The sequence below is a fragment of the Nelumbo nucifera genome, chromosome 6 (assembly GCF_055504915.1).
Source record: "Nelumbo nucifera cultivar China Antique chromosome 6, China Antique-T2T, whole genome shotgun sequence".
NCBI classification, from domain to species: Eukaryota; Viridiplantae; Streptophyta; class Magnoliopsida; order Proteales; family Nelumbonaceae; genus Nelumbo; species Nelumbo nucifera.
The window spans coordinates 32530770-32540434 of NC_142654.1; the positions used below are offsets into that span (position 1 = coordinate 32530770).

Consider the following 9665-nt stretch of genomic DNA (forward strand, 5'->3'; position numbering starts at 1 on the left):
GTTGCCTAATGCGTTGACAAATTGCATGGGGAACGTGAACAAATAAAGTCACCATCACCCCTGGTGGTGCATGCAACGCATGAACTCAACAATAAATAAATACATACTGAGAAACAAAACCTTGGTAATGAACTCCAGACCCATCAATAGGGCCAACTCTAGCCCGGCCCCTCTCTTTCTCACCATTTTAAGGATGGCAAAATCTTCCATCTCAGAGAGACAGGAGTCTGGACATAAAACCTGTTTGGGGCCTCCACAAATTTGTTCTTCACTCCAAGGCAGATAAGAAGTTTGACCAAAATGTCACATATGATATCAAACCCAACTCATTACATCCATTAATGAGATATCAACAGCATAACTTAGACAAGAAGAGAGAGAGAGGAAAGGAGGTGACAGGATTCCAAAATATGCCAGTATTTGAATAAAAATATGCTACCAAATTAGGTATAGAAGAAGATGAAGAGTGAAGCAAAGGATGAGAGGAAATACTAAATTATAAATCATGGAGAAGTAATTAAAGTTATTATGAAAAGGAATAAGTCTCTTGAGTCCCTTCATAAGAATTTAAGAAGTTCTGGAACCAGGATATTGAAGAAACATTTTTTCTCTACCATTGTAATATAGGAAGTGTTCTTTTTTGGATTTTGAGAGAGGGGAAAGTTGGTCATGGGATTTTGGTTCCCATTGACCAAGAATTTCATTTTCATTTTCCAGATTTATGTGGGGACCAGGGAAAATTTATTTTCCTGGGTATACCCATCTCCTAGGTGGGTAAATAAATTTTCCACCTAGGGGGAAAGTTGTTAGTACTTGAATAGGACAAAAATGCCCCTTTTAATAATGGATTTTTATGGATAAAATGGACATTACCTTATTTACTTAGAAAATAAAAGAACATGGGTAAATGCACTTACCTGGATAAATGTTTCCCAAGAAAAACTTGTGTAATTGCATTTACCCAGATAAATAACTTAGTGAAAAGCAAATGGGACCATAAAGTCACACTGCAATTAAAGAATTTACTAGAATTTCTTTTCTTAGTATAAAGACATACACTAGATAGTATTTGGCATTTTGTTAATCAATAAGGAAGATCATTACTGCTACTATTGAACTCTCTCTCTCTCTCTCTCTTCTTTCAGGTACGTTTTCACTAAGCAATCATTGCTAACAAACTTGTACTTTATTTTCTAAGGATTTGACATCCGATCTCTCCAAGAGTTGTTGATCACGAGAGTCACATTTTAACATTTAACACGCAAAAGAAAAGGAAAAAAAAAAAAGGGAAAGAGCAATAGCTTTGTTGCATTCTTTTATATTCTTTCTGGTTTCTCTCTTCCCTATGTTAAGTCCATCTGTAACGTTCACACTAAATTCAAGCAAAACCATACCAGACTTCATAAACAATATTTCTTGTAGAAGTTGCTAACTCTCTACATCCATCCTCTATAAATAGAATTTTTTTCTATGAGCTTCACTTCAATTTATTGTAATATCAAAAATTAATTAACAGAAGATGTCCAAGGAAGCAGATGATGCAAGACAGTATCAATGTCTGAAAAAATACGAAGAGATCGTAAAGCAAGTAAGTTTATATCTGTTTCTTAATCATTTGTCGTTGATTTAGGATTAAACTTGATAGCCATTGTTGCAGCAAAATTTCCAATGAAGTTTACACTTTATTTTACTTATTTATTTATTTAGGGGTGCAAAAGTTTATCTCAATCAGTATAAATAACAGATGAAAAAAGAAAATCAACATGAGTTCTCTTTATTTCTTGTATGTGATGCATAAGATATTCAATTGTTAATATACTAGCAAGATTTGGTAAATTGGATTAAAATTCATATATGATATGATTACCAACTTAAGAAGAGGTTTGCTGCTGCTGGTTTTATTGCTAATTTTATTCCATGGGAGATTTAAACCGAGTTATTATGGATTAAATAGAACCAGCCTAAGGGCTTTCAAGAAAAAAGAAGAAGTTTATTAATTTTGTGGGTTATTTATTTTCCGGTTTGATGAGCTGATCAACATTGTAGATGCCAGAACCAAACAGCCAAAGTATCGAAGGAAACGCTCTGTAAGTTCTTAATATACTATCTAGTTACTACCATGAATGTTCTCTTTCTCATTTTTTAAAGATTTTATGTTATATAATATTCATCTCTCTCTCTCTCTAAATCAATCAAATTCCTTCATAGATAACCTACTTATTTCTGCATGTGGAGGGTCAATGTGGCCAATCCACCATCCTTTTAGATAAGGAATGTTTGGATTCATTGTATCTTCATTGTCCTAGTCCAAATTAGCTACATATCCATGAAATTTATTGGAGATTTTCTTGAGTAATTTAGTTGAAGGTTTCAACCTTTATCAAAGATATCAAAAAAGGGAAGTTTTAGCAACATGGTAAAGGCTCTTGTTGAAACTTATATCATCAATAGATGATGAAGAGAGTGACATCTAAGCCATTTTGGGCCCCCAACCATGCATGCACGATTCTTGATTCATTTAGGTGGTTTTTACTATTTTATGTACCTGTAAATGGCATAATGACACATATGTGATAAACAAGAAATAAACTAATTAGAGAATCTATTTATTTATTTAATATTATTTGTTATTTTATTCTTAATAGACACATATTTCAATCTGTAATAATGTAAAGCTCAATCTCTACTAACTTGAAGTTGATATTTGTATTTTATTAGGGCTACTGCCTTTAAATGCTGCATATAATGTGCATGACAAAGTGAGTCATGCTTCCACTATTTAAAATATAAAAATTGAAGGCTATATTAATTTATGTGGAAATTGTAAAATACACAATGAGAATAAAATCAGGGCTGGTACACATATAGATTATCCAGAATTGTTTCATCAAATGGATGGTTTAGATCTACTAGGTCATCCATCTATGTGGCCAAGAACTATTTGTAAGGACATAAGATTGTTCATTGAAATGTATCAAACTGGTTTCTAGGAGGAACATCTCTAACCTATTTAACATAACCATTTGTTGAATAATAACTTAATAGCCTGACCAAAACATTTCAATAAGGCCTTGTTCATTTTTTTTGGAAAGCTATGCATTTACTCATGTTATTTTATTTTTCAGGTAAATAAGATAGTGATCGTTTTAACCATAAAAAGTTATTATTAAAATGGACAATTTTGTCTCATCCAAGTGTTGACAACTTTCCCCCAAAACAATAAAGTTATTACCCACTTGGGAGATGGGTATCACTTACCAAGGAAAAATAAATTTTCCATGAACCCCACATAAATCTGAAAAAGAACATGGTATCTTGGTCAATGAAAACCAAAATCTCGTTGACCAACTATCACCCTTTCAAAATCCAAAAAAAATGAATGAGCCCTCAAAGAGAAAATGCTAATTCAAGATTGCATGAAAATACTTTTTTTGGGCTTCTTCATATCAACATGGATATTGTTATTTATAGCTCTCACATGCATATATAGATATGTGTGCATGGATGCATATATGATGCTTTTATATGTGTATGTATGTATATGAAATTCATGTTGTTTATGCTCCCCCACCAATTAATAAGCCCCACCATTTCTTTTCCTATAAAACCATTGTTTAATTGAGCCTTCTTTTCTTTATTCTTAGATCTCTCAAAGGAGTGGCAGTACTACCATGGAGACAAGTCAATCAAATCAGACGAGTGTTGATGGATTTATGCAAACCATAACTAGATTTCTACATGAACTCAAAGCAAGTCCAACAAGCCTCGATCACACATCAACTACTCATTGTTAATTTGCATTTTAATTTGATTGTTATGATGCATGTGGAACATATATACTGATTGTGATTTGCAGTTCTGAAGATATTGGTCATACACCAACTACTCATTGAAGTAGAAATAATAAGAGTCCATCTGAAGACTGAAGCATGTCCTAATATTGCTATTTATGATAATTTGAACTTTAGTTAGGCTGTGTTTGGATTGATGAAAAATAAGAGAGAAACAGAAATGTGATTTCATATTTTTCTCTCTTGATTTGAGGCATCTAAGGGTAGTGACTTTTACCTAACCACACTTCCACTTTTCACATAATGTTGGTAATTCTATTTGAAAACACAGAACAAATTTAAATTCTCTTATACTGCACATTTTGTCTTTAATCTATCTAATTACCCACAGATCTATCAAAATAATTTACTAAGGCTCGGTTTGGAAGGAGTAAAAATGCAAATATGTGGAATGTAAAACCTTATATTTTGTATTATTTTGAATGTAATTGTATTGATTGTACATATTTATATTTGTACTTTTTCTAAATTTGCAGTGTAATTTACATTTGCACTAGTATAAATGCATTGGAATGCAAATTCCGGTTTACTTTTTTTTTCAGATTTGAATTTGTCTTATTTGTTTGTGAGGAACAAAAATAAAGAAGTGAAATGATGTAGTCCTCACTTTAAATGAAAGATTATGGAAATAAGAGATCGGTAATTTGTTTAGGTGTCTGGTAGGAAGCAAGAATATTATGTGGCTCCCACTTATATTAGAGATAACTGAGGTTTGAGGAAGGTGGTGTGTGAAAATTTTTGCATCAGGTTTTGAGATGTAAAATTTGTACCACAAATACAAATGAAACAAAAAGTACAAATTTTATATCAAAAACACAAATCATAATTTAAAAACAAACAGATGTATAACTGAATCGGATGCAAAATTTGTATTTGAATCATATTTTCACTGCAAATGAATAGAAGATCAATGATGAATGTGCTATAGGCACATCACCCCACCCTATTTTATGAGGCTAAAATCTTATTTCTGAATCATTTCACTTATCATCATCATAATCCTGCATATTTTTTATGGAGGATATATTCTGTGTGATAAATATTAATTCAAAAAACAATAAGGAAATTTTATGAACATCTAATATAACATGTCATAGAGCCAGCCAGGGAGATATGACCACGCACTTTTAGATCACTACCATCATGCATTTACTAGGTGAGCCTCACTGCTTCACAAGTGGTACCTAAGAAGCTTTCTTATAAAAAAGAGAAAAATAAAAAAACTTGACCAATGTTTTAGAACCGTTGTTGAGGCGGACGGTCAGATCGTTTGGCCTGGAACCATTCATGCAATTGGTTTTTTTTTTTTACCCCAAATCTGGTTTTTAACAAAAAATCGTTGAATTGGACATAACCCATTGACCCGAGCAGTTGAACCGTCGATCCGTTCAATGGCCATTTTCTATTTTAATTATCTTTTGTCAAAACAAGTCATTCATCCGAATCAGACGATCAAACCATCAACTCAAAAACTGATGATCAGAATGGTTCTGATTTCAGGTCGTTTTTAAAAGATTGGTCTATTCTTTGAAAAATAAATACTAATAGAAGGATTCATTCTCAAGAATCCAACCTGTGAGTTACATCCACTTCTCACCGTTGCTTTTACATGTACAATTCACTTTCTAGCACATATAAATTGGTAACACAAGATAGAGAACATCCCTTGTCTTGTTTTCACTACTTGAAATAAATAAGGTTTTCTTAGAAGTTGATGTTACAGTTTGTTCTCAAGGATTTAGAAGCATATATAAGAGGATGAGAAGGATGATAAGGATGACAAGGACAAAGGTGGGTGTTATGCAGGTTTATGAATAAGAGAGTTATAATTGGATAAGAACAAAAGGAGAGAAGCCAAATCATCCACATTATTGTTATGATTATGATGTACATGTAGATGTGGAGGCTTCAATTCAATTACTGAGACTATTTATGGAGACACTACAGTATGGAATTATAGATATTTATATGTCAACAAATAAGCTAAATATATCAATACCAAAAAAAAAAAAAAGAAAAAAAAAGTGTTGTCAAACTTGTTATTATCAATACAATCGCATTATGTATGATAAAATCTCTGGCTGACAAGTGTGAGAACACGGGTTTGATCTAAAAGGAAACTCACCCATTTTGAATTTCAGAAATTTGGTCCATTTTTTATCAAAGTTCCGGAGAGAAATTCCAAAAAAAAAACAAAATATTTAGGAAAAGTACTTTGTTAACTACATTATTTGTGACAGGTTTATAGCAAATAAAAAAAATTCGGATGCCAAAATCCCAAACTTTCATCAGAAATAAATCCACCCATAATTTTTGGGATTTTGTTTCAATTATATCATAACAAAAACTGAAACATCATAAATAAATTTTTGCCATTCACAAATATGTGGCTGACATGAAATGATTCACTTTAATTTACCATGAAGAATTGTAAAATTTAAAACTATAGTACTCCCTAGTTATGGTGAGAAATCAATGTTTGACATCAAAGATTCTAAAGAAATTGTTTTGATTTCAAGTGTTCAGAGAGGATTTAATTTGTCTTACAAGAAATGTATTTCACATTTGAAATAAGACACAAAAGGCTTAAGATTGTCAATTCAAATTAGAAGGCTGGTTGGGTAAAGATTTGCCACGCCACGCGTAAATCCAGATTATCGATACAAAAAATAAAACAAGAGCCAGTGCAATTCCACGTTCATTATTCACTTTGCTTTTATTCGGTTGTGATTTTGTGACGTACGTGATATGTATTGATAAATTGAATTGAGATGAAAGATCATAAGCTCCTAGTGATTGCCAATTTGTCATTGCTAGTTCTGGCTATTATATTCTTTGCTACGTAACAAAAACCATTTTGTCATTAGTGACGCCACCCCATCTCTTCAAGCCCAAGATAAAAGTGATACAAAACAAAAGTGCTTTTCCAATATTTAAAATTACTAAAAAGCTCCCCCACTTTTGATTTATTTTGTTTTTCTAAGGTTTTAGGAAAAAGAGAAAAAAAAAATCAAAACCTTATTCTTTTTGAATGACCTTTATTATTTGGCTTTGGAAGAAGAGATGTGTGATTAGGTGCTATATGTATATATGTATGTATGTATGTATGGATAAATAAATATAGTAGAGAGAGGGAGAGAGTAATTTTCCTTTTTATCTCAGAATGAAGGTTTGATGGGTATATAGGTCATCGTGGCCCATCTGAACAAATAGTCTTCATGGGCCGCAAATATGGAAATGGAATGATGGGTCATTGGTTTTTGTAATTGATTAAAAAATAAAACCGTTTTCTTTTTCTTTTTTTCCTAGTGAGTCAGCCATTCAACCAGATTAATCCATAATGTCATACAACGAATGAATATATAAAAAATAGAAGAAAATTTAACAATTTTGTACGTAAACTTGAACATACCTCTCATATCATATACTGAATAAAAAATAAGTATGATAAGATATTAACTATTTTTATTAATAATAAAAACACAGAAAAAACAGAGTAATATTTGGCCCATGACCTGCTAACTAGATCGTGGTTCAACCATCTGGTCTGAATACAGATCAGTCCAGGACATTCTAAATAATTGAAATTGACCCACTATTACCCGTATTAGCGTATTGCCGCCCAATTCAATGGTTTTGGGGAAATAACAGGTATTCTGGCCAATTTCTGAATCGGATGGTCTAACCGTTCGAGTCAACGATGGTCAAAAATCTTGATTTCTTTTTTTTTTTTTTTTTTTTTTCATCAACCCTTTTGTGTTTCCTTGACAATAAAAGTGAAACATAGCACTGATGACAACGCAGGAGTTTCACTTTGCTCGTTAATGGAGGGAGGGGAATACCATTTTGAAATGATGGATGGAAAACACGAACATGTAACTTCATGTCATCACTCCACTCATCACGTGAAGTTTGAGAGCATTTTTCAAAGCATGGATGACGACGCGGCTTTGTCATCTACGGTTAAAAAAGAGCCTCCCCATCCTTCCACGAAGGATCGAAAGCTTTTTGGGCTCATTTAGATTTCAGGAGCTTGCCAAATGGCAATGTTATTGTTGGATTGGATTTTGGGTGACGAGGAATCATGTCACCCAACTATTATTAGATATTTTCGACTCAACCCATTCTAATTCTAATGGGTTACTCGATTCATGTTGACCCGCTAATAAAATAGGTGGGTGAATTGAATGGATCAAATGGGTTAGAGTCAAAATTGCCACCCTAATCATATTACGGCTATACCTTTTCCTGATCGGTCCTCGGCCTACACTATTCCTCCTGCTTCTAACAATGGGTATTACACTATGCATAGCCACTTTTGGCCTGAACAACTATAATTATAATATGATAGGGTGGTTATTCACTATTTTGGGCAAGCGCAGCTTTTGATAAATGGGACATTGCCCCTGATTAATATTCAAAAAACTAGTTGCATGATAAGGGTGTTTTTATATGTTCAAATCGCAATTGTTTATTTTTACATTATTAAATCCTCTCAAAATTAGACATTTTCACATGCCAGGCTTCGGGTTCGGCCCATGAACATTTTACACTTCTTTGGTCCGGGTTACAGTGGCCCATGAACATTTTACATTTCTTTGGGCTCGGGCCTTCAGCCAAACCCATTTAAATTTTGATAAAACTAAGTTCGAATCAGCTCATGAACAACTCTACTCAAAACTCTAGCATTCAAAAAAAAAAAAGGAAAAAAGAAATTCTTAAAACCCTAGATTCCTAGAACCAAGGGGCCCGTTTAATTCACAGGAATAGGGGTATTCTAGCTGTTTGGATGGTGGAATGAGATTCCAATGGCATTCTCCCATTTGAGAAAATGAAAACTCTAGCTTCTTCCTCTTTTGGAATGAGAATCTCATTCTAACTCCCCACCCCCCCGAGTGATTCCGATTCCAATTACATGGGATTTTGATTCCAGTTCCAACCACAAATCAAATGGACCCTAAATAATAATGGCCTTTTTTATTTAAGAACCGTTTGGTAGCAGTTGAAGTAGTTGAACTTAATGACTTATTGCTTTATCTTTTGGTAAATTATTAAGGACATTGTAAATTCAAAGCTTAAACCTAAAAAAGCAAAGCCAGTAAGTCTTTTAGGTTGTGTTTGGTTTGAAGGAGAAGGTAGGGAAAGGAAGGGAAAGGCCCTGCCCTTTCCTTTAAACCAAACACAGCCTTAGTTCAGCCACTCTTAATGGAGTAAGCTCTTGGGTAGAGGGACTCAGCGCTCGTTTGGGTGGGTTTTCACATAGCTACCAAAAAAGCCTATAAACACTGTTTTATTGAAAAATCCGGGGAGCCCAAAGTGATTACTTCAACGTTGCTTGAGCTGTGTTGACTGAACAGCTTCAAAGTAGGGGTGCAAATGGATCAGATCATGATCCAATTCAATCCAAATTCGTTCTTATTTTGTTGAGTTCGGATAACCTACTATCATATTTTCATATTGGATAAGGGATCCAATTGAAAATTGGATGGAATTTGAATCACCCCCTATCTGATTCGATTTGGCATATGTGTGTGTGATGAAAAAGACATGTATATATTAATACATATGATGAAAATAGTTGAAAAAAAATATTTATATCTTTTATTTTTTTCATATAAATTGTTATGTTTTTTTTTCTTTTAATAATTTATTAAAATTTTCAGAATTTGAATCAGGTTGGACCAGATTAGATTCATTTCACCCTTAAACTATTCCTTTGCCAAAAACTGTTGACTTGGTTAGTGATCCACTAATATAAACAATCGATCCATCGACCCATTCAACCCGAACAATCTTTTTTGGCTGCTTTTTATT

General features: G+C 33.1%; 1 long non-coding RNA gene across 2 annotated transcripts; it reads left to right on the forward strand.

Moving 5' to 3' along the window:
- Window positions 1-1161: 1161 nt before the first annotated feature.
- On the forward strand, window positions 1162-4215 carry LOC148790735 (uncharacterized). Of its 2 annotated transcripts, none has more exons than XR_016077149.1 (3): window positions 1162-1588; window positions 2031-2087; window positions 3645-4215. It is a non-coding gene; the product is annotated as an uncharacterized LOC148790735 (long non-coding RNA). The 2 variants fall into 2 exon arrangements; XR_016077148.1 differs by having other exon boundaries at window positions 1176-1588; window positions 2047-2087.
- Window positions 4216-9665: the final 5450 nt, after the last annotated feature.